The sequence below is a fragment of the Mauremys mutica genome, chromosome 15, assembly GCF_020497125.1.
Source record: "Mauremys mutica isolate MM-2020 ecotype Southern chromosome 15, ASM2049712v1, whole genome shotgun sequence".
Lineage (NCBI taxonomy): Eukaryota > Metazoa > Chordata > Testudines > Geoemydidae > Mauremys > Mauremys mutica.
In genome coordinates, this window is record NC_059086.1 from 38,015,254 (window position 1) to 38,041,208 (window position 25,955).

Here is a 25,955-nt window from a genome sequence, read left to right on the forward strand (position 1 = left end):
GTTTGTTTGTCTCTGTGATGGTCTCGTTGAGATTGTCAGCTCCTTGTGGCTAGATCCTTGTCTCGTGCGTCTCTACCTCGCTGGGTACATTCGTGGGGCATCGTAAACATGGGCTGCTTTCATTTCTCTAAGTATTATCCTGATTGCCAAGACCTTGGTCCTAGTGTAACTTTAAGTCTTGGCAATTGGGATAATCCATGGAGAAATGAAAGCAGCACAGGTGGGTCGGGATCGCAAAGGCCTCAGGTCAGATTTATTCACCTCTGATCCAAGTTATACTTTTGGCCTTTGCAACATCCCCTGGATGACTGTGCATCAGGTGAAGAAGTATTTCCTCTTGCTTGTTTGAAACTCCTAGCCCCTGGCTACCCCTTCCCTGCACCCGGAGCTACACCTGCCTGTAAATCTCCTCAGGTGAAATATGCAGGGAAGGGCTCCACAATCTGTGTCTTACGTAGGAACCTTTCCAGGAAATTGACACACTTCTTACAGAGCCCTAGGTTTTGCCTTCCAGAAACCCAGCGTGGTTTATAATCAGACCCTCGCACATCCGAGGGCTGAGCGTGGCTGTTTTAGGAATGGGGAACCTCCTGACAAAGCAAACACACAGAGGTCAACAGAGATCAGTCTCCCTGCCACAGGAAGTCCTGCTTCTGCGCATATACAACACTGAGCGCGGCTGATTTCCGGTCTTTGAGCAGAGCCGAACACACCACACAAAGCTTTTTGAACAGCACCCGTGCATGCTAGTTCCACTACATATAGAAGAAGAAGCTGCTGTTTTGCACTCACCGAGCAGCGTGCCCACTGCACAGGTAAGGAGACTGCAGAGGCAGGAACAGGGGCCACGGCACAGGCTCCTGGGAGAGGGAAACTTTAGCTCTACAAAGTCAGTTTTCTGCCCCAAGCGCTTTGAGCAGAGTGAGGTGTTGCTGAGGGAGGGGAGGTTTTTTGCAACCAGGAGCCGCTAACAGGGACTTTTGAGAGGGAGTTTGGAAGGGGAGTGGGAAGGGGGTGAGGGACAATTGCCATTTTTAAAACCTTTACGCTACACTCAAATCAAAACTTCTTGATTTAAACAAAAGCCCTGTCATTAACTAGGAAGCTGCAGGAGACAATGCAGGCAGAAGCCCAGCAGCAGAGTGGGGGCTACCCAGTTTATTGTGCTGCTGAGTGCAGCATGTCTGCTTACCTGCCCTGTGGGCGGGTGGCGTATGTGTGCAGTCGGTGCAGGGAGCTCCTGGCCCTCAGAGACCACGTACGGGCTTTGGAGGCCAGGGTGGCGGAACTGGAGGAGCTAAGGGAGCAGAGAGGTACGTTGATGAGGCTTTCCGGGACACTGTAGAATTGTCCCACCTCCGCTCAGACAGCCCCTGCGCTGTTGAGGAGGATGAAAGGCCCAGGGAAGCAGAGCAGTCGATGGGAGCAGAGGGAAACCTTCCCGTAGTTGGGACCCTCCTTCCAGATGGTGCTGGGGTTGCCTCTCGCACTGAGGTTGCCTCTCCGGGGGAGGGAACTCCAGTTTCTAGGAAAAGGCAGGTGTTAGTAATGGGAGATTCGATTATTAGAAACGTAGATAGCTGGGTCTGTGATGACCGGGAGAACCGTATGGTGACTTGCCTGCCTGGTGCGAAGGTTGTGGATCTCTCGAGGCATCTAGATAGACTTATGTGTAGTGCTGGGGAGGAGCCGGTGGTCGTGGTACATGTAGGTACCAGTGACATAGGGAAGGGTAGGAGAGATGTCCTGGAAGCCAAATTTAGGCTGCTAGGGAAGAGACTGAAATCCAGGACCTCTATGGTGGCATTCTCAGAAATGCTCCCAGTTCCACGTGCAGGGCCAGGTAGGCAGGCAGAGCTTCAGAGTCTCAATGCGTGGATGAGACGATGGTGTAGAGAGGAGGGGTTCACGTTCATTAGGAACTGGGGAAACTTCTGGGATGGGAGGAACCTATACAGGAGAGATGGGCTCCACCTAAACCAAAGTGGAACCAGACTGCTGGCACTAAACATTAAAAAGGTTGTAGAGCAGTTTTTAAACTAGGAGATGGGGGAAAGCCGACTGCTGCAGAGGAGCGTGTGGATCGGACACAGACTTCTCTTATGGGAGAGTCTGATGATAGAGAATCTCCAGGTTATAGTCAGGAGCAGAGGATGGAAGAGGATAATGTAAGGGCCAGATTAGACAAGAAACATTCACATAAAAAAGAATCCGATACATCAGAAAAGAGTAGACAAATAAACAGGGACAAGTTTTTAAAGTGCTTGCACACAAATGCCAGAAGTCTAAATAATAAGATGGGTGAACTAGAGTGCCTTGTGATAAAGGAGGATATAGATATAATAGGCATCACAGAAACCTGGTGGACTGAGAGCAATCAATGGGACACAATCATTCCGGGGTACAAAATATATGGGAAGGACAGAACAGGTCGTGCAGGGGGAGAAGTGGCACTATATGTGAAAGAAAATGTAGAATCAAATGAAGTAAAAATCTTAAGCGAATCCACATGTTCCATAGAATCTCTATGGATAGAAATTTCATGCTCTAATAAAAATATAACATTAGGGATCTATTATCGACCACCTGACCAGGACAGTAATAGTGATGATGAAATGCTAAGGGAAATTAGAGAGGCTATCAAAATTAAGAACCCAATAATAGTGGGGGATTTCAATTATCCCCATATTGACTGGGAACATTTCACTTCAGGTCGAAATGCAGAGATAAAATTTCTCGATACTTTAAATGACTGCTTCATGGAGCAGCTAGTACGGGAACCCACAAGGGGAGAGGCAACTCTAGATTTAATCCTGAGTGGAGCACAGGAGCTGGTCCAAGAGGTAACTATAGCAGGACCGCTTGGAAATCGTGACCATAATACAATAGCATTCAACATCCCTGTGGTGGGAAGAACACCTCAACAGCCCAACACTGTGGCATTTAATTTCAAAAGGGGGAACTATGCAAAAATGAGGGGGTTAGTTAAACAGAAGTTAAAAGGTACAGTGACTAAAGTGAAATCCCTGCAAGCTGCATGGGCACTTTTTAAAGACGCCATAATAGAGGCCCAACTTCAATGTATACCCCAAATTAAGAAACACAGTAAAAGAACTAAAAAAGAGCCACCGTGGCTTAACAACCATGTAAAAGAAGCAGTGAGAGATAAAAAGACTTCCTTTAAAAAGTGGAAGTCAAATCCTAGTGAGGCAAATAGAAAGGAGCACAAACACTGCCAACTTAAGTGCAAGAGTGTAATAAGAAAAGCCAAAGAGGAGTTTGAAGAGCGGCTAGCCAAAAACTCCAAAGGTAATAACAAAATGTTTTTTAAGTACATAAGAAGCAGGAAGCCTGCTAAACACCCAGTGGAGCCCCTCGATGATCGAAATACAAAAGGAGCGCTTAAAGACGATAAAGTCATTGCAGAGAAAAGAACGGTTACTCACCTGTAGTAACTGTTGTTCTTCGAGATGTGTTGCTCCAATCCATTCCAGTTAGGTGTGCGCGCCGCGCGTGCACGGCTTCTCCGGAACTTTTTCCCTAGCAACCCCGGCGGGCCGGCTGGCGCCCCCTGGAGTGGCGCCGCCATGGCGCTAAATATATACCCCAGCCGGCCCGTCCGCTCCTCAGTTCCTTCTTGCCGGCTACTCCGACAGTGGGGAAGGAGGGCGGGTCTGGAATGGATTGGAGCAACACATCTCGAAGAACAACAGTTACTACAGGTGAGTAACCGTTCTTTCTTCTTCGAGTGATTGCTCCAATGCATTCCAGTTAGGTGATTCCCAAGCCTTACCTAGGCGGTGGGGTCGGAGTGAGACGTGGCGGAATGCAATACCGCAGAGCCGAAGGCTGCATCGTCTCTAGACTGCTGCACCAACGCGTAGTGGGAGGCGAAGGTGTGGACCGAAGACCAGGTGGCCGCTCTGCAGATGTCCTGGATGGGGACATGGTTCAGGAAGGCGGCTGACGAGGCGTGTGCCCTTGTAGAGTGAGCGGTGAGTCGACATGGTGTCACGTGAGCAAGCTCGTAGCATGACCTGATGCATTGAGTCACCCAGGAGGAAATGCGCTGGGTAGAGACCGGTTCGCCCTTCATGCGATCAGCGACTGCGATGAAGAGTTGGGTGGAACGCCGAAAGGACCTTGTCCGGTCGATGTAAAACGCCAGCGCCCGACGGACGTCGAGAGTGTGGAGCTGTTGCTCCCGGGACGAAGCATGGGGCTTCGGAAAGAAAACCGGGAGAAAGACGTCCTGATTAAGGTGGAAGGCCGAGACCACCTTTGGTAGGAAGGCCGGGTGAGGACGAAGCTGCACCTTATCAGCGTGAAAGACGGTGTAGGGGGGGCCCACCGTCAACGCTCGGAGCTCCGAGACTCTCCTTGCAGACGTTATGGCAACCAGGAATGCCGTTTTATAGGAGAGGTAGAGGAGAGAACACGTGGCCATAGGCTCGAATGGCGGACACATGAGCCTGGCCAGGACGAGGTTCAAGTCCCAGGTCGGGGCAGGGCGACGTACTGGCGGGTACAAGCGGTCGAGGCCCTTCAGGAAGCGGGAGACCATCGGATTGGAAAAGATGGTTCGACCCTCCACCGACGGACGAAAGGCGGACAGCGATGCGAGGTGGACCCGCAAGGAGGAAACCGCCAGACCCTGTTCCTTAAGGTACCATAGGTAATCTAGGATGGTAGGGACAGGTACCACGAATGGGTTGAGCCCTTGCTGGTCACACCAGAGCGCGAACCTCTTCCATTTTGCCATGTAGGTGGTACGAGTGGAAGGCTTTCTGCTCTCAAGCAGGACTTGCTGCACCGCCGCCGAACAGCCCCTCTCTGCGTGGGTCAACCATGCAGGTACCAGGCTGTAAGATGGAGGGACTGCAGGTTCGGATGGTGGAGTTTGCCGAAGTCCTGCGTGATGAGGTCCGGCCACAACGGGAGGGTGATGGGCTCCCGAACGGAGAGCTCGAGCAGCAGGGTGTACCAATGCTGCCTCGGCCAGGCTGGAGCCACGAGTATCATGGTGGCTCGATCCCTCCGAAGCTTCTGGAGCACTCTGTGCACGAGTGGAAACGGAGGGAAGGCATAGAGGAGGTGAGTCTGCCACGGATACAGGAAAGCGTCCGACAGAGAGCCTGGCGAGTGCCCCCGGAACGAGCAGAACTGGAGACACTTCCTGTTCGCCTTGGAGGCGAAGAGGTCGACCCGGGGAAACCCCCACCTCTGGAAGATCGTGTGAGCAACGTCGGGACGGAGGGACCACTCGTGGGAGAGAAACGACCTGCTGAGATGGTCGGCCAGCGTGTTCTGCACTCCCGGAAGAAAGGACACTTCCAGGTGAATGGAGTGGGCCACACAGAATTCCCACAGGAGGATCGCTTCCCTGCAGAGAGGTGACGAGCGGGCTCCGCCCTGCTTGTTCACGTAGAACATTGCTGTTGTGTTGTCCGTGAATACTGTCACACAGCGGCCTTGCAGCTTGGTCCGAAAGGTGTGACATGCAAAACGGATTGCTCGGAGCTCGCGGACATTGATGTGGAGTGTGAGCTCGCTTGCTGACCAGAGGCCTTGAGTGTGGAGGTCTCCCAGGTGAGCCCCCCATCCGAGCGCAGAGGCGTCCGTGGTCAACGTTGCCGATGGCCGGGGAGGGTGGAACGGAACTCCGGCGCACACGACCTCCGGGTCGAGCCACCAGCGGAGGGAGTCGAGAGCCGTCCTGTTGACTGTGACCACCATGTCGATGGCGTCGCGATGCGGGCGGTACACCGTCGCGAGCCAGGACTGAAACGGACGAAGGTGAAGTCGTGCGTACGCGGTGACGTATGTACACGATGCCATGTGGCCCAGGAGGCGGAGGCATGACCGCACCGTCGTGGTCGGGAAACTGACGAGGTCTCGGATGATGGAGACCATCGTCTGGTGTCGAGCGCGAGGGAGACAGGCTCTGGCCATCGTGGAGTCGAGGACCGCCCCAATGAATTCGACTCGCTGCGTCGGAATCAAAGTTGACTTCTCGGTGTTGACAAGAAGACCGAGGCGCCGAAAGAGGGCCAGGACCTCTATTATCTGACTCGCCACGAGCTGTCTGGACAGACCGCGAATCAGCCAGTCGTCCAGGTACGGGTATACGTGTATCTGGTTCCGTCGCAGTGCTGCGGCGACGACCGCCATGCATTTGGTGAATACTCTGGGGGCGGTCGAAAGGCCGAATGGCAACACGGCGAATTGGTAGTGGGCGTCGTTGGCCACAAACCGAAGGTAGCGCCGATGAGGGGGGTAAATAGCGACATGGAAGTAGGCATCCTTCATGTCGAGGGCCGCAAACCAGTCTCCCGGATCCAGGGAGGGAATGATGGTCCCCAAGGTGACCATGCGGAACTTGGGCTTGAGTAGGTATCTGTTCAGCCCGCGAAGGTCCAGGATAGGACGTAGCCCGCCTTTTGCCTTGGGGATGAGGAAATACCTGGAGTAAAATCCCCTGCCCCGCCTGGAGGGAGGCACCTCCTCTATGGCACCCACGCTCAACAGAGTCTGGACCTCTTGTAGGAGGACTTGCTCGTGAGAGGGGTCCCTGAAGAGGGACAGGGAAGGTGGGTGGGAAGGAGGTGGAGAAACAAACTGAAGACGGTATCCCGAGTGGACCGTGCTGAGCACCCAGGCGTCCGACGTTACTCGGGACCACTCCAAGAAAAAACGGGAGAGGCGATTGTGAAATAAACGATAAGGATCCGTAGGGGAGAGTGATGTGCAGCCCTCGTGCGTCCCATCAAAAGGGTTGCTTCGCTGCCTGTGGGGCTTTGGAAGCGGCCTGGCCCCGGTTTCGGCGGGTGCCCAACGGGCGACGGCGATTTTGGGCCGGTCGCCGAGCCGGGTAGGGTCGGTACCGCGACTGATAGCGGGAGGGCTGCGGGCGGAAAGGTCTACGTTGCGTAACCGGCGTATGCATCCCGAGTGTCTGGATCGCCACCCGGCCGTCCTTGAGCGACTGGATCCGCGAATCCGTCTTCTCCGAAAACAATCCCTTGGTGTCAAAGGGCAAATCCTGGAGAGTAAACTGGACTTCTGGAGGCAGGGTGGAAGATTGGAGCCAGGCGATGCGCCGCATCGTGACCCCTGTTGCTAAGGTCCGTGCCCCTGAGTCCGCCGCGTCGAGGCCGGCTGTAATGGAGGAGCGAGAGGACCGCCTCCCTTCCTCCAACATTGTGGTGAAGTCCTGGCGGGATGTTGACGGCAGGAGGTCAGTGAACTTGGCCAGAGACGTGAGTATGTCGAACACGTATCTGGCCAGGAGGACCTGTTGGTTACCGATCCTCATCTGCAGGCCCCCTGCAGAATAGACCTTTCGGCCGAGAAGGTCCATCCGCCTTGCCTCTTTCGCCTTTGGGGCAGCGGCCGGCTGGCCGTTACGCTCCCTATCGTTAACGGACTGTACCACCAGGGAGTCCGGAGTTGGATGCACGTACAGGTACTCATAGCCCGATGGAGGGACTGAGTACTTCCTTTCCACTCCCCTGGCTGTGGGAGGCACGGAAGCGGGCGTTTGCCAAATGGTGGTGGCGTTTCGTTGGACCGTGCGCACAAAGGGCAACGCAACCCGGAGTGGCACGTCTGACCCCACCACGTTTGTGATGGGGTCCTCGTCCTCTTTTACTTCCTCTATAGGGAGGTCCATAGCCGTCGCCACACGGCGGAGTAAGTCTTGATGCGCCTTCGCATCAACGGGGGGCGGCTCCCTTGATGCCGCGCCGGCCACTGCCTCATCGGGAGAGGATGAGGAGGATAACTCCTGAACGACCTCAGCCGAAGAGGGGTCCACCGCATGGTGGGCTGGGGGTTCGGAGGGGCACTCTGGCACCACCGGAACGGCTGGCGGTGGGGATGGCGGTGGTCGGGATATCGATGCCTCTGGGACTCTGCGTTGGGCCGCTGGAGGCCTCGGCGGAGCCGGCATAGCGTCCGACTCATATTGTGCCCATGGGACCCAAAAACCCCACTGCTGGGCCCCGCGAGGCTGGGCTGGCGGCGTTGGAGGCGGGAGCCCATAGGCTTCTGCGCCGGAGGCGACCGACTCAGGGCGGGAAGGCCAGGGAGGTGCCAAAGAGGGTCCAGGGCACACCGCCGGGGGATGCTCTTCCCCTCGGCTCTGGGAAGGCGACCTCGCTCGACGGTCTTCACGGTGCCGGGAGCTCGACCGGTGCCGGGAGCTCGACCGGTGCCGGGAGCTGCGCCGGTGCCGGGGGCTGGTCCGGTGCCGGGAGCTCGACCGGGAGTAAGATCTCCGATGCCGAGACCGACCATGATCACCGCGGTGCCGGGAGCTCGACCGGTGTCGGGAGCTCGATCGAGAGTGCGAACTGCGACGCCTGGAGCGTCCGCGGGAGTCTCGGTGCCGGGAACGGTGCCGGGACTGAGACCGGCGGTGCCTAGCTGGTGGCGACCTCGATCTGGTGCGACGTCGGGAGTGCGACCGGTACCGCGAAACGGAGCGGTACCGGGACTTCGACCGACGAGGAGACTGCGATCGGTGCCGCGATGGGGTGCGGTGCCGGGAGCGCGATCGGCGGGACGGCAAGCTGTCGACGGTGCGGGAGCGAGACCGGGACCGTGATCGACGTCCACGCCTCGATTCCATGGAGGGTGGCCGGACCATTGCCGCCGGTTTTCCCCTGGAGACGACAGCCCGCGCCGGCGGTGCCGGGGGCCGGAGGCCTGGAGCCTCTATGAGCTGTATCAGCTCTCGCGCAGAGGCGAACGTCTCCGGCGTCGACGGCCGCCTAAGCTCGACCACGGACGGCACCGGGGAGCGAGGCGGCGCCGGACTCGACGGCCCTTGCGGCGCCGGAGTCACAGGTGCAATGCACTGTTTGTGCAGAGGCACCACAGGGGCTGCAGGCTGCGGAGTCGCCTTGGCGGAGTCCTGCACGCGCGCCTGAGCCAAAGCCTTAGCCAGTCTTTGCTTCCTGGCGGGCGAGAGGGAGCGGTGCCGAGTCTTCGCAGCCACTTTCTTCGCCGGCGGTGCCGCAGTCGGTGCCGGCGGTGTGTCCTGCACGGGAGGAGGCCGCGGAGGCGGCGCGGGCGGTGCCGGTGGTTGGAGGGACTCCTCCATGAGGATCTGTTTTAAGCGGCTATCTCGATCCTTGCGGGTCCGCGGCTTGAATTTTAAACAGATCTGGCACTTGTCAGTTCGGTGCCCTTCGCCTAAGCAGCGGAGACACGCGTCGTGCGGGTCTCCTACGGGCATCGGTTTCTGGCACCCCGTGCAGGGCTTAAAGCCCGGTGCTTTGGGCATGAGCCCGCACCGGCTAAGGCAAAAAAAGGGGGAACCCCCCCCTTTTTTAGCCTAACTAACTAACACTAACTATGCTAACTGAACAACTATAACGAACTATGCTAACTATGTACAACAATGAACTAGAGAAAGCTAGGGACGTGAAGAGCTATCAAGCACTCCACAGTTCCAACTGCCGTCACGGGCGGTAAGAAGGAACTGAGGAGCGGACGGGCCGGCTGGGGTATATATTTAGCGCCATGGCGGCGCCACTCCAGGGGGCGCCAGCCGGCCCGCCGGGGTTGCTAGGGAAAAAGTTCCGGAGAAGCCGTGCACGCGCGGCGCGCACACCTAACTGGAATGCATTGGAGCAATCACTCGAAGAAGAACTAAATGGATTCTTTGCTTCAGTCTTCACAGCTGAGGATGTTAGGGAGATTCCCAAACCTGAGCTGGCTTTTGTAGGTGACAAATCTAAGGAACTGTCACAGATTGAAGTGTCACTAGAGGAGGTTTTGGAATTAATTGATAAACTCAACATTAACAAGTCACCGGGACCAGATGGCATTCACCCAAGAGTTCTGAAAGAACTCAAATGTGAAGTTGCGGAACTATTAACTAAGGTTTGTAACCTGTCCTTTAAATCGGCTTCGGTACCCAATGACTGGAAGTTAGCTAATGTAACGCCAATATTTAAAAAGGGCTCTAGGGGTGATCCCGGCAATTACAGACCGGTAAGTCTAACGTCGGTACCGGGCAAATTAGTCGAAACAATAGTTAAGAATAAAATTGTCAGACACATAGAAAAACATAAACTGTTGAGCAATAGTCAACATGGTTTCTGTAAAGGGAAATCGTGTCTTACTAATCTATTAGAGTTCTTTGAAGGGGTCAACAAACATGTGGACAAGGGGGATCCGGTGGGCATAGTCTACTTAGATTTCCAGAAAGCCTTTGACAAGGTCCCTCACCAAAGGCTCTTATGTAAATTAAGCTGTCATGGGATAAAAGGGAAGGTCCTTTCATGGATTGAGAACTGGTTAAAAGACAGGGAACAAAGGGTAGGAATTAATGGTAAATTCTCCAAATGGAGAAGTGTAACTAGTGGTGTTCCCCAAGGGTCAGTCCTAGGACCAATCCTGTTCAACTTATTCATAAATGATCTGGAGAAAGGGGTAAACAGTGAGGTGGCAAAGTTTGCAGATGATACTAAACTGCTCAAGATAGTTAAGACCAAAGCAGACTGTGAAGAACTTCAAAAAGATCTCACAAAACTAAGTGATTGGGCAACAAAATGGCAAATGAAATTTAATGTGGATAAATGTAAAGTAATGCACATTGGAAAAAATAACCCCAACTACACATACAATATGATGGGGGCTAATTTAGCTACAACGAATCAGGAAAGAGATCGTGGAGTCATCGTGGATAGTTCTCTGAAGACGTCCACGCAGTGTGCAGCGGCGGTCAAAAAAGAAAACAGGATGTTAGGAATCATTAGAAAAGGGATAGAGAATAAGACGGAGAATATCTTATTGCCTCTATATAAATCAATGTTTCGCCCACATCTTGAATACTGTGTACAGATGTGGTCTCCTCATCTCCAAAAAGATATTCTGACACTAGAAAAGGTTCAGAGAAGGGCAACTAAAATGATTAGGGGTTTGGAACGGGTCCCATATGAGGCTAGGACTTTTCAGCTTGGAAAAGAGGAGACTAAGGGGGGATAAGACAGAGGTCTATAAAATCATGAATGATGTGTAGAAAGTGGATAAGGAAAAGTTATTTACTTCTTCCCATAATACAAGAACTAGGGGTCACCAAATGAAATGAATGGGCAGCAGGTTTAAAACAAATCAAAGGAAGTTCTTCTTCCCGCAGCGCACAGGCAGCCTGTGGAGCTCCTTACCTGAGAAGGCTGTGAAGGCCGGGACTAGAACAATGTTTAAAAGAGAACTGGATAAATTCATGGTGGTTAAGTCCGTTAATGGCTATTAGCCAGGCTGGGTAAGGAATGGGGTCCCTGGCCCCCGTTCGTCAGAGGATGGAGATGGACGGCAGGAGATAGATCACTTGATCATTACCTGTTAGGTTCACTCCCTCTGGGGCACCTGGCACTGGCCACTGCCGGCAGACAGGACACTGGGCTGGATGGACCCTTGGTCTGACCCAGTCCGGCCGTTCTTATGTCCTTATGAGGTGGGATCCCGGTCCGGAGGGGGTTGAAGAAGGGGAATTAACCAGCGTGATGCAATGGTTCACTAGGGTGAAACAGAAACAAGGAAAAATGGGGGGTCTAGCAGGGATGCCGTTTAGTGAGGGGGCACCTGTGCCCCAATAATGGGGGGAGATTGGGGGGGTGTTGCCCCTACACACTGGAAATGTCACAGAGGTGACACATGCGCCCCCTCCGATTTCCACCTTCCCTTTGGTCCTGCTCCCTCCCCCAGCCCCGCCAGGCTCCCTGGGGGCCTTGGGCCGTCCAGACCCCCCAGGGGGGCAGAGGAACATTTGCCTCGCCCAGAGTGTTCATGTGCCCGAGTAGCCCCTGGAATCACCGGGGGAGTTGTCCCCAACCTCCACCCCCATCTGAATGGCTCCCCTGGCCAGCAGACGCTCACTGGACTTGGCCACTGCAGCTTCCTCTCTGCACTAGCTGTTTTGGGGACGAGGGGTGGGGGGGGTGACTCCATTCCAATGGGATGATATGCAGAGGTGACAACCAGGGCACTGGAGAATAGGGGGAAGGGCAGACGCAGACTGAGGGGTACAGGGGAATGCGGGGGGCTGGGGAGAGCTGAGGTGGAGCCAGGGGAAGGGAAGGAGGCCGGGAATGGTGAGCCCAGGCCTGTGTTTCGGAGCTGGGATGAGCAGACGTCACTGCGCAGCCCACCGGGACCCCGGCATTTTTGCAGCTGCCTTGTTGGTTGGATTTGGCCACCGAGATGCTCCCTCCACACGCACATGGGAAGCAGCGGCTGCCTCTGAATTGTCACTGGGGAAGGGCAGGGGATGAGCCTGACCGGCTTTGGGCAGCGCTTTGAGATCTCCTGGCGAAACGCTCTAGAGAAAAGCTCGGGGTTATTACTGCGTGTGTCGAGCAGCCCTAGAAACAGCTGTGGCCGTGTAACACCTGGGCGGGTGCTGTTAAAAAAGGGCAGTTGGAAAGTCCTCTCTGAACGTGTTCCAGCGCAGACAGCTGTATTTTATGTCAGTAAAGTCATGACGGACACAAAAGGTCTCAGTTTCTTTCCCCCGCTGTCCTCTTTCTCCCCAGGCCACTCAGTAACATGGCTTCAAAGAACACAGATACTTTTGTCCAAAAGCTCCTCATTACTACCCTCAAGAAACTGAGCACATATGAATTTAAAACGTTCATAAAAGTGCTGCGCAGGACACCCATGAAGGAGCTTGTTGATGCAGGAGATGAATGCCTTGATGAATCCAAAGTATTCGGGGAGCTGGACAGCATAGAAGTCATTGTCAATAAATTGATAAGCAAGTTCACCCGGACTCCCTCACTGAAGGCAGCTGCAAGGGTACTGGAAAAAATAGGGAGAAGGGACCTCGCTCAAGATCTCTGGAGAGAAGTAGAAGGTAAATGCAGCCAAGCAGGAGAACAGGAGGGGAAGTGGGTGTTGGATTTGAAAGAGGTGGGCTGCATGCTGAGGCTATCGGCTGCTCTGCAAATCAGCAACGGTGGCAAACAGATCCGGGGGACAAATTGCCGACCCCGGTTCCCCGATGCACCGAAATGTGCCGCTGGATCCACCCCGGGAGGCTGAAAGGCTCCTGAGAACGGGCTGCCTTGTGCCATTAGCGATCGAATCGCACATAACACCAGACGCGATTTCTCACCGTGTCTGACGCTTCGGCTTCCAGGCTCAGGGGAAGCAGGAAAATCAGGGGAAATTAGTCAGCTTCATTTTTGTGAACCTCAGAAACATTTCTGCTTGGGATCCGAGCGGGCTGGGAAAGGAACTGGGTTTGGAAAAGAAATTGATACGTTCCTGGAGGATAGGCCCAGAGGTGCCAACTTTCTCATTTCCCTTGGGGTGCTCGACCCCCCCACCCTGCCTCTTCCCGCCCTGTTCCGTCCTCTCCCACCCCCAGCGCCTCCTGCACGCCGCTGACCAGCCGCTCTACAGCAGGCGGGAGGCGCTGGGGGAGAGGGAGGCGCTGATCGGCAGGGCTGCCAATGGGTGCTGAGCACCCGCTGGTTTTTTCCCGTGGGGGCTCCAGCCCTGGAGCACACAGAGTGTCAGCACCTGTGGCTAGGTCCATCCATGGCTGTTAGCCAAGATGGTCAGCGATCCACCCCTATGTAAGGTGGCCAAAAGCAAACAGCCTTGCCCCGCCCCCTGCCCCACCCTCCTCCACTGCCCCATCCCCTGCCGCACCCCTTCTCCGATGCCCCACCCCCGCTCACGCCATGTCCCCTCCCTCTGTCACTTGCTCTCCCCACCCTCACTCACTCACTCATATTCACCTGGCTGGAGCAGGGGGCTGGGATGCAGGAGGGGGTGAGGGATCTGGCAGGGGATGCAGGCTCCGGGATAGGGCTGGGGATGAGGAGTTTGGGGTGCAGGAGGTGCTCCAGACTAGGATCGAAGGGTTTGGAGGGCGGGAGGAGGATCAGGGCTGGGGCAGGGGATTGGGGTGTGTGGGGGGCTGAGGGATCCAGCAGGGGATGCAGGCTCTGGGATAGGGCTGGGGATGAGGGGTTTGGGGTGCCGGAGGGCTGGGGCAGGGGATTGGGCACAGGCGGAGGGCTCAGAGGTGCAGGATCCGGGTGGCATTTGCCTCAAGCAGCTCCCGGAAGCAGCAGCACGTCCCCCTCCGGCTCTTATGCGGAGGTGCGGCCACGTGGCTCTGAGCGCTGCCCCGTCCTCAGGTGCTGGCCCCGCAGCTCCCATTGGCTGTGGTTCCTGACCAATGAGAGCAGCGGGGGCGGTGCTTGGGGAGGGGGCAGCGTGCAGAGCCCCCTGGCTGCCCATACATGTAGGAGCAGGAGGGGGGATATGCCGGAGGTGCGGAGGCTAGCAGGGAGCCTGCCAGCCCCGCTGCGCAGAGCTGCCAACCAGTCAACGACCTGGTCAGCAGTGTTGACCGGAGCCGCCAGGATCCCTTTTCGACCAGCTCACCCTAGCTCCGTGCTTGAGGAGACCCCAACCTCTGAGTGCCCAAAGCTGGATGTCTCTTAAATTGCCCTGTTCTGTGCACTCCCCATGAAGCTCTGGGGCAGGCCACTGCTGGAAGGCAGGATATGGCCTAGATCACCCATGGCCTGACCAAGGCCGAACAGCCTTATTCAGATTGAGTCTCCCGGCCTTTACAAAACACGCTGCTCCTCCTGACCCAAAGCTGCTTCCACACTTATATACAAAGGGTAAATTCCAAAACCCGTGTTTATCTCGTGCTTGCAGGAGCCACGCCCTGGCCCCAACGGGCCAAGATATTCCAGCCACCAATCGCATCTCTCCCTAGACAGGTCAACTGCAGGTGCCGCTGTAACCCACCCACCTCCTGGGTGCGGTGCTCTGTCCCCGTCTAGTAGCACCGAGATCACGTAGAGATGAATGAGTCTGCTACAGCTGGGGCTAAGAGCCACGTGACTTTTCACTCACGCAGCAGAGGCTCATACAGCTAGCGCCCGAGGTCCCCGGTTTGATCCCGCCCATTCCAGGGATGTTGTTTCAAATCTACGCCCACGGTTTGGGTCACAGGCGCCGACGCCGTGGGTGCTCCGGGGCTGGAACACCCACCGAGAAAAATTAGTGTGTGTTTGGCACCCACAGGCAGCCAGCTCCTTCCTCCCCCTCATACCTCTTGCCCGCTGGCGGACCCACTGATCAGCCCCCTCCCAGCCCCTCCCGCCCCCCTCAAACAGCTGTTTTGCAGCGTGCAGAAGGCTCCTGGAGGGAGAGGGAGGAGCAGGGATGGGGGGTGGTTGCAGGGCCGGCTCCAGACCCCAGCGTGCCAAGCCGCGGGACAAGCGGACCTCCTGCAGGCATGACTGCGGAGGGTCTGCTGGTCCCGCGGCTCAGGTGGACCTCCCATGCCTGCGGATGCTCCACCGGAGCCGCGGGACCAGCGCACCTTCCGCAGGCATGTCTGCAAGAGGTCCCCCGGAGCCGCGGGACCGGCGACCAGCAGCGCGCCCCCTGCGGCACGCCACCCTCCTTGGGGCGGCCAAATGCCTAGAGCCGCCCCTGCACTCAGGGAACAGAAAGCCACTCACCCAGCGACCAGGAGATTTGCCCTTGACCAGACTCCTGTAGCTCCTTCACGGGGCCGTGAGCACGGGCGTGTACTTGGAGCGGTTTACCCCTGTCCCCAGAACCTGCCCCTTTTGCGGCGTGACGGAGACCCTGGTGCACGTTTATTTGGAGTGCGCCAGGTTGCAGCCCCTGTTCCGGCTCCTCTTGGATCTCCTCTTGCAGTTTTGGTTGCACTTTTCCCCTCACCTGTTTATCTATGCACTCCCCGTCCGTGGCCCCACGAAGTCGCGGGATCTCCTTGTCAACCTCCTCTTGGCCCTGGCCAAACTGGCCATCTACACAACCAGGGAGAGGCGGTTGGCCACCGGGATCTCCTGCGACTGTGGGGCCTATTTCCGCTCCTCCGTCCGTTCCCGCATCCGGGCAGAGTTCCTCTGGGCGGCGTCCGCTGGCTCCCTTGACGCCTTCGAGGAGCAGTGGGCGTTGTCCGGGGTTCTCTGCTCGGTGTCCCCATCAGGTTCCCTTCGTTTAGCCCTATGACCTCACTGCCGAGCCTGTTTTTTTCATTGGTTGTCCCACGTAATTAGTTGGTATCACAGACCTGTGGATCCTCCCCTTAGGCTGGGGGGAGGTCCTTTCGCAGTAAGCTTCGCCCACCCACTTCCTAGATGCCAAATAGGACCAGACTCCTGTATCCCACTGGCCTGGGTCTGTCACAATATATATATAGTTCCTTCACACAAAGAGTTAGCTGGCTGTGTCTGTATTCATGTGGGGGTTTTTCTTTAATGACAGACAGTGAGGAAAGCACATAGAGTCCTTGACCTTGATCATCAACACACTGACCACTTTTCTGTAAAGTCCTAAAATCTTTCATTAGCATTTCCCACGATTTTCTTGATGGGTTACAGTGTTACACACAAATGTAAATGTTTGCTGTTACATTATAACAGGCATAGATTATACAGGTAACGACCCATAGGTTTGCATGAAGTTTAAACATCTGAATACACACTTATACATTAACAAGCACTTTGATCTACACTAATACAAGTGACCTTGGACTGACCTGCTTTGCCACACATTGAGTGGATGTTTTCAGAGAATGTCCACAATGACTCCACAATCTTTCTTGAGTGGTAACAGCTAATCCAGACCCATCATTGTGTGCGGAGAGTTGGGATTCTGTTCTCCGACGTGCATCATTTTCATTTATCAACATTGAACTTCATCGGCCATTTGGTTGCCCAGTCGCCCAGTTTTGTGAGATCCCTTTGTCACTCTTTGGAGTCTGCTTTGGACTTAACTATCTTGAGCCGTTTTGTATCAGCTGCACACTTTGCCCCTGCACTGTTCACCTGTTTTTCCTGTTCATTTATGAATATGTTGAAGAGCGCTGGTCCCAGTACAGACCCCTGGGGTGCACCACTATTTACCTCTCTCTATTCTGAAAACTGACCATTTATTCTGGCTCTTTGTTTCCTGTCTTTTAATCAGTTACCGCTCCATGAGGGGACCTTCCCTCGTATCCCAGGGCAGCTCACTTTGCGTAAGAGCCTTTGGTGAGGGACCTTTCTGAAAATCTAAGTCCACTAGATCCACTGGATCCCCCTTGTCCACATGCTTGTTGACCCCCTCAAAGAATTCTAGTAGATTTGCGAGGTGCGATTTCCCTTTATCAAAATTCAAAAGGAGCGCTTAAAGATGATAAAGTCATTGCGGAGAAACTAAATGGATTCTTTGCTTCAGTCTTCACGGCTGAGGATGTTAGGGAGATTCCCAAACCTGAGCTGGCTTTTGTAGGTGACAAATCTGAGGAACTGTCACAGATTGAAGTGTCACTAGAGGAGGTTTTGGAATTAATTGATAAACTCAACATTAACAAGTCACCGGGACCAGATGGCATTCACCCAAGAGTTCTGAAAGAACTCAAATGTGAAGTTGCGGAACTATTAACTAAGGTTTGTAACCTGTCCTTTAAATCGGCTTCGGTACCCAATGACTGGAAGTTAGCTAATGTAACGCCAATATTTAAAAAGGGCTCTAGGGGTGATCCCGGCAATTACAGACCGGTAAGTCTAACGTCGGTACCGGGCAAATTAGTTGAAACAATAGTAAAGAATAAAATTGTCAGACACATAGAAAAACAAACTCTTGAGCAATAGTCAACATGGTTTCTGTAAAGGGAAATCGTGTCTTACTAATCTATTAGAGTTCTTTGAAGGGGTCAACAAACATGTGGACAAGGGGGATCCGGTGGACATAGTGTACTTAGATTTCCAGAAAGCCTTTGACAAGGTCCCTCACCAAAGGCTCTTACGTAAATTAAGCTGTCATGGGATAAAAGGAAAGGTCCTTTCATGGATTGAGAACTGGTTAATGGACAGGGAACAAAGGGTAGGAATTAATGGTAAATTCTCAGAATGGAGAGGGGTAACTAGTGGTGTTCCCCAAGGGTCAGTCCTAGGACCAATCCTATTCAATTTATTCATAAATGATCTGGAGAAAGGGGTAAACAGTGAGGTGGCAAAGTTTGCAGATGATACTAAACTACTCAAGATAGTTAAGACCAAAGCAGATTGTGAAGAACTTCAAAAAGATCTCACAAAACTAAGTGATTGGGCAACAAAATGGCAAATGAAATTTAATGTGGATAAATGTAAAGTAATGCACATTGGAAAAAATAACCCCAACTATACATACAACATGATGGGGGCTAATTTAGCTACAACGAGTCAGGAAAAAGATCTTGGAGTTATCGTGGATAGTTCTCTGAAGATGTCCACGCAGTGTGCAGAGGCGGTCAAAAAAGCAAACAGGATGTTAGGAATCATTAAAAAGGGGATAGAGAATAAGACTGAGAATATATTATTGCCCTTATATAAATCCATGGTACGCCCACATCTCGAATACTGTGTACAGATGTGGTCTCCTCACCTCAAAAAAGATATTCTAGCACTAGAAAAGGTTCAGAAAAGAGCAACTAAAATGATTAGGGGTTTAGAGAGGGTCCCATATGAGGAAAGATTAAAGAGGCTAGGACTCTTCAGCTTGGAAAAGAGAAGACTAAGGGGGGACATGATAGAGGTATATAAAATCATGAGTGATGTTGAGAAAGTGGATAAGGAAAAGTTATTTACTTATTCCCATAATACAAGAACTAGGGGTCACCAAATGAAATTAATAGGCAGCAGGTTTAAAACAAATAAAAGGAAGTTCTTCTTCACGCAGCGCACAGTCAACTTGTGGAACTCCTTACCTGAGGAGGTTGTGAAGGCCGGGACTATAACAATGTTTAAAAGGGGACTGGATAAATTCATGGTGGCTAAGTCCATAAATGGCTATTAGCCAGGATGGGTAAGAATGGTGTCCCTAGCCTCTGTTCGTCAGAGGATGGAGATGGATGGCAGGAGAGAGATCACTTGATCGTTGCCTTTTAGGTTCACTCCCTCAGGGGCACCTGGCATTGGCCACTGTCGGTAGACAGATACTGGGCTAGATGGACCTTTGGTCTGACCCGGTACGGCCTTTCTTATGTTCTTATGTTCTTATGTTCTAAAGCTGTATTGACTCTACCCCAACAAATCCTGTTCATCTCTGGCTGATAAATCAGTTCTTTACTATAGTTTCAGCCAATGTGCCTGGTGCTGAAGTCAGGCTTACTGGCCTGGAATTGACAATTGAATTACTAGATGATCACAAGGGGCTTGTCTGGCTTGGGAATCTAGAACTCTATGAAAGCGAGCTGTTGGCTATAGCATATCTGAGTTAATGACAACTCAGGATCGTAGCATAACAGGCTCAATTGGAATTATTTAATCAAAGATTGTCAATCAAGAGATTAGTGCGGCACTAGACAGACTACAGAAAGCATACAGACCTCGCCTCTCTTTGGTGTCAGAACAAAGCTGGCTCTGTGTCTCTCCTTCCTTGTATCTGAAGGGATGCACTGTTTTATTCTCCACTTAAGTTCCCATACCAGTGTTGTTATATAGGGTATTAGACAAAGAAATTCTCTTTGCCAGAGACTTATGTTCCGATGTCATTCTGTACATTCGCCATTTACCTGATCTACGTGGGAAGCCATTGTTACGTATCACTGAGCGAACTAACAATTCTTCGAGATAATATCTCTCAGTAGGTCCTTCCTAATCCATCATCATTCTTCCCTGTTGATTCCCCAACAGAAAACGTCGGCTGTAACAATTGTAGGATAAGTATAAAATTAAAAAATTACAGTTAGCTCAAGTTTGGTTAACGGCATATATATGTAGTAAAGAAGGTCCCAGTCAGCAAGCAAAAGTCCCTGCCCACGCTGGTTAATAGCCATTGATGGACCGATCCTCCATGAATTTATCTAGCTCCCTTTAGAACCCTGTTATAGTCCTGGCCTTCGCAACAGGCAACAGGGAATGGATCACTTGACGATTCCCTGTTCTGTTCATTCCCTCTGGGGCACCCGGCACTGGCCACAGTCGGAAAACAGGACACTGGGCTGGATGGACCTTTGGTCTGACCCAGTGTGGCCGTTGTTATGTAGTAACAAGACAAAGAAAAAGTGTCTTAAAAGAAACAAGCTCAAATCTTCTCACTGTTCTCCCAGTGAGCAAGGAGTGTGGGGAAAAGATAAGAAAGGAAAGGCTTGGGAAGAAAAGAGGTTATAATCACGGGACGATTGTCAAATAATTGCAGCTAAGTTGTGGACAAGACATGGAAAAGTAACAGTGGACCTTTATTAATTGTGGTAATTTGGAAAAGCCGGCTGCCTGGGACTGCCAGCAGGAGTCCCACCATGCATGGAGCTGACAGCTGAAGCCCTCGCCACCTGGGGCTGCCAGCAGGGCTGACTGTTAAAATGGAAGATACGTACACCTGAATTCAGCACCAAAATTGCAGTGGACGCCTATTATTGTGGGATTTGCTATTTTTGCAATATCACCAATGAAGCAGGCCTGAGACTGGAAATAAGGGTGAATTGTCTCAGATGTTTTTTTTAGCTGAAGTCAGTAATTGGCAGGGACATCACGTGTTTCTTAAAGGGTATAAAAAGTAAACTCTTCAAACATTCATTGCTAATAGCTGCCTGATCATGTTGGAGCCAACCAGTCTAGGTCTGGGCACCCCTGGATGTAGCCAGTTTGTAAGTATCTTGATCAAATGCTTACAAATGTTTTGTTACTGTTTGACTGTAGTAAACTGCGTATTAGGCTTTTTAGGCATAGTTAGAGCAAGTATATAAATACCATTTGGCCTTTGGATTTAATAAAGGCATTGATGGTTCAGTTGAAGTTTGGTAATTTCCCATATTAATATTAATAACTTCATATATTAGTAATAATTTCCACAATCCCATATTAGGTCTCCAAGTCTATATATGATATATGTTAAGGAGATGCTTTTCAAGGATATCTGCAGTTTTACAGACATGAAGACACCCTAAATTATTAGATATAGCCTAACCCATACACTTCCTAAATAATAGGGTGGCCAACTCTCCAGGATTGTCCTGGAGTCCCCAGGAATTAAATATGAATCTTTAATTAGAGATGATGTCATGTGAGGAAGCCTCCAGGAATGCAGCCAACCAAAACTGGTGCCCCTACCGAATTGGGTTACATATCAGTCGCGGAGCAGTGTTCTGGGCCTTAGAATTCAGGCATACTCTTTGTTACTATCATAGAGTGTCTAAGGAATAGCTGATATATAAATGAATCAAATATTCAGAGAGAAAGGACTAAAAGGGTGAATATTTATGACCAGATGCTATCACGGCCCAGAGCAGGACACCCCAACCGGCCTGCAGAGAAATGAAAACAAGGTCCCTTGAGTTCTTCTGCTTTATGTTGGAGGTTTGACAACTGAGCAGGGTACCTGAAGCATGGCCAGTAACCAAGACAGTGGAGGAATAGCTCAGTGGTTTGAGCATTGGCCTGCTAAACCCAGGGTTGTGAGCTCAGTCGTTGAGGAGGCCACTTAGGGATCTGGGGCAAAAATTGGTCCTGCTAGTGAAGGCAGGGGGCTGGACTCGCTGACCTTTCGAGGTCCCTTCCAGTTCTAGGAGATAGGTATATCTCCAATTATTACCTTACCTTTACCTTCTGGCCTTCTTAAAATCTTATTATTTATTCCAGAATTGAAAAGAAAACCAAAAGAAAGAAACATACAAAAAGGAGTATTCAAAGCAACAGCCGGACTGGTGATAGGAGCAGGTTCATGGGGAGCTTTAGGAGTAGTGACGGCGACAGGACCAGCGGCCATGGCAGCGGGGTGTGCAGTTCTCGGAGTGGCATTAGTAATACAAGGCGTGAGCCTCATCTTTCCGGGAAACTGAAGGACAGGTAAGAGATCACCTCATTCCAGCAGCAATTCCCAGCAGAACTTGGAGCCACTATCTAGGGGGAAACGTTATAACTAGAGCTGCAGATTCGTCCCAGCCCTGTTCTGTCCAAACCCTCGGAGCAGCAGCCCCAGAAAATCCATCAAATGTCCCTGCCTTAGGGGGAAATAGTCAGTAAAGTAAAATCACCGTCTCTGAGCTTTCCCCACCACTTCCCCCTCGGCCTGTGACTTGTACTCAGTTTACCATAATCGCGCTGTGCTTTTTGATCATCAAGGCTGCGACAAATGCAGGTCAGCAATACCTCTTTAAAATCGTTGGCCAGCATCCTTCTCCTCCTCCTCCCCACCCGCCACAGCCTCCCATGGCCAGAATTAGGGTACAGGGCACTGCTGCGGGTGGTCAGCACCTCCACACACACACAATTTTGAAAAGTCTCAGACAAACAGAAAAGTTCTGGCATCTGTGACATTTTCAGCCCTGTGATAAACCGGCAGCCCTAATTATAACCCGATTTTGAAAAATGAAACTCACTCACACTCCACCCCAGAACCAGCTGCATCTCAGCACCAGGTGGGCCATCACTGGCCGGCATTTATGTGCGGCTGTTCCCCAACTGCCCTGCCCCAGAGGTGGCTGCATCTCAGCACTGGGTGAGCCATTCCTGTGTGGCGTTATATGCAGCTTTTCCCCAGCATTCCCTCCCCAGAGGTGGCTCCATATCAGCGCTGAGCAAGCCATCCCGTGAATCCATTTTCTAAAGTTTCCTTTCTAAGGTTGCAACTTGTCATAACATGACCTCCTAGCAGATATTTGGAAACTTCAAATGAAACAGTTTTGTTTCCTGGGATTGAAATTTCAAACACTCCTCTACCTGTTACGGAACAAGTCCTCACCCTTACACAAGGAAAACTCCATTAAATCAATAGGCCTGATTCTCTGCCAGCTCAGTGTAAATCCATCGTGGCTCCGTTGAAGTCGCTGGAATGATGCTGGCTGAGAACTTGTTGGCATGGGAGGAGAGCCCGGTGAAATGCAAGTTTTGCCTGGGAGAAGAAGGCCCTCAGCCTTGGCTGTATCTGTATCTAGTCCCCCGCTCTCTTCCAGGCATCTCTTCCCTCTTAACGATAGACACCCCCCTGCTTTATGCCCCACACAGCTGCTGGTTCTCTGAGCTGTTTGTTTTGACTGACGGGAACGCTGACCAGAAACCCTGCAAGAAATGGCTTTTGTAGGAGGGAGAGAAGGGCTCTGTCCTGGAAATCTGCCCACCCAACCAGTAACGACCAGGTGCTGTCGTCCTGGGCCATATCAGCAGCTCCTGTTCTCTAGAGCTGTCCTCAGTAGCCTGCTGGAGAGGAAGAAAACTGAATGCAGCTCATCAGCTGAGCTTGACCTCCTGGGTTTATAACCTGAAGCATGAGACTGGCTGCCCCTTATTATAGTTTCCATAGCTACAGATGTTTTATGGGTCGTGCAATTCTCCAGGCCTTCATAAAAATTTTGAAGTCCTGCAGCAGTGAGTTCCTCAGGTGTATATACCACGGGAACTAGTATTTTGTGTTTACTGCCTCTATGGTATGCCAGACTTCAATTGAATTCAGGGTCCCCATTGTGCCGGGCGCTGCCCAGACTGTGGCCAAGATCAGGGCCCTATTGTGCCACGCACTGCACAGACACACATTATTTTAACTGAAGTGAAATTTTTTTAAAATGAAACAAAAAATCACATTGCAAATGTGTTTTGTCTGTCACAAAAAGGGGAAGGAACTGAAAGCTGTTTTCATGCAGCATCTTCTCTGCGGGCACCAATTTAGTCCCATCGGTAACTGGAGACTTTGTAAAAAGAACAGGAGTACTTGTGGCACCTTAGAGACTAACTTTGTGTTTCTCTAGCCACAGGTTCCCATTACAGCAATAGCTCAGATGTTCCCGTCACCTCATCGTGCCCCCGGCTTCCTTCGAAGACATCCCAGAGTTGGAAAGCCACAGCCACAAGCTTGCTGATCCGAGCCCTCTATCAACTTAGGCAGCAATGAACAGCGATTATTTCCCACGCCTGCCTGTGAACAATTCATACTATCGTTATGGTTGCTCCTTCTTGCGTTGTGCCTGGCCACCCGGGTGTCAGAAACCCCCAAAGATGGCTGGAATTAAAAAAAAAATTGGTTGGTCAAATAAAACACACTTTTTAATACCATACAGAAAATCGTATCACACAACGGTTGGCTTTCAAAGCTTATATCAGAAGTGGCTACAAAAATCGATCCTTGTTTTAGAAATAAGAAAGTTTGAAGTGACTTGGGTTGGTTTGTTTTTTTCCAATTTTGAAAAGAATTCCAGTTTCAAAAGAATACGAGGCTGTAATTACACGGACCCAACCAATTCATCAGCACAGGGTCTCTCCCTTCAAACACAGCAGCATGGCTGATCATTGCATTGACCCGTCTTATTAGAGAGACCAGGGGGGGCAGGTGATGTCTTTTGTTGGCCCAACTTCTGTTGGTGAGAGAGAGAAGCTTTCGCGTTTACACAGCTAGATAGATAAATACGGGTGTAAATGGATAGATAGATGGCGCGCGCTTGGGGTGGCATCCCGCCGGAGGGCGGCAGGCGCCTGCGGGAGGTCCACCGGAGCCGCGGGACCAGCGACCGCCAGAGCGCCCCCCACGGAGTGCCGCCCTGCTTGGGGCGGTGCAATTCCTAGAGCCGCCCCTGGATAGATAGATAGATGGGGTGGATGGGGCTAGATAGATATGGGGATAGAGGAGGAGTGTGTGTGGGAAGGGACAGATGGGTGGAGGACTGGGGTCATGGATGGATGTGTATGGAGATGCCAGGGGGATGTTGGGAGAGAGGGAAGGGGGATGGGTGGGTGCATGGATAGAGAGGTGTGTTCTGGGATGGATTGGTGTGTATGGATGGATGGATGGGGCATGGGTGGGGATGGACGGGTGGAGAGGTCTGTACCGGGATGGATGGGTGCATATGGAGATGGATGGGGGATGCTGGGAGCGATGGATGGGGAATGGGCGGGTGGATGGACGGATGGAGAGGTGTGTACCGGGATGGATGGGTGCGTATGGAGATGGATGGGGGATGCTGGGAGCGATGGATGGGGGATGGGCAGGTGGATGGATGGATGGATGGAGAGGTGTGTACCGGGATGGATGGGTGCGTATGGAGATGGATGGGGGATGCTGGGAGCGATCGATGGGGAATGGGCGGGTGGATGGACGGATGGAGAGGTGTGTACCGGGATGGATGGGTGCGTATGGAGATGGATGGGGGATGCTGGGAGCGATCGATGGGGAATGGGCGGGTGGATGGATGGGTGTGTATGGAGATGCTGGGAGCGATGGATGGGGGGTGGGGATGGATGGATGGATGGATGGAGAGGTGTGTACCGGGATGGATGGGTGCGTATGGAGATGCCGGGGGGATGCTGGGAGCGATGGATGGGGGGTGGGGATGGACGAGTGGAGAGGTCTGTACCAGGATGGATGGGTGCGTATGGAGGGATGGAGGAGGAATATGGGGCTGGATAATGTAGTGACGCTGGCAGCTGATTTAAGGCTCAGGACAGTTATTTCCTGCCCAGGGAGCAGCTCCCCACCTGCCGGCTCCGGGGCCTTTCCCCAGATGAGACACAGCCCCAGGGCCCAGGGGGGGGGACGGGGTTCACAGCACTCATGGGGTCAGGTGTTGTGTGTGCTTGTTCTTCATCTGCCCCACCCCAGAGGTGGCTGCATCTCAGCGCTGGGTGAGCCGTCCCCACGCAGCGTTATGTGTGGCTGTTACCAGCTGCCCGCCCCAGAGGTGGCTGCATTTCAATGTCAGGCCATTGACAAATGTTGTGGGTTATCAAAAGAATGAACAAAGGCATCGGTTGAGGCTGAGGAATCACTTTAATAGGAAAAGAACCCAAAGTAACACAATCAAATCAACTGGAAAATCAACCCAGACGGACGTGAGGAGAGGGCACCCTCTGCGCTCCCACGCTGCGCCCACCTGAAAACCTCCCACCAGTTCTACCCCTCCCCAAATCTGTGTGAAGGGGCTAGATTGTCCTCACTACCCTGACTGAGCAGAGCCAGGGAGAGAACCCAGGAGTCCTGGCTCCAGCCCC

The 25,955-nt window shown here is 52.5% G+C and overlaps 1 long non-coding RNA gene across 1 annotated transcript; it reads left to right on the plus strand.

The window, feature by feature from the left end:
• The first annotated feature begins 678 nt into the window (after positions 1-678).
• LOC123349892 lies at positions 679-24,064 on the plus strand. The gene is made up of 4 exons (XR_006573669.1): positions 679-815; positions 12,546-12,865; positions 21,621-21,827; positions 23,723-24,064. It is a non-coding gene; the product is annotated as an uncharacterized LOC123349892 (long non-coding RNA).
• The last annotated feature ends 1,891 nt before the right edge of the window (positions 24,065-25,955 follow it).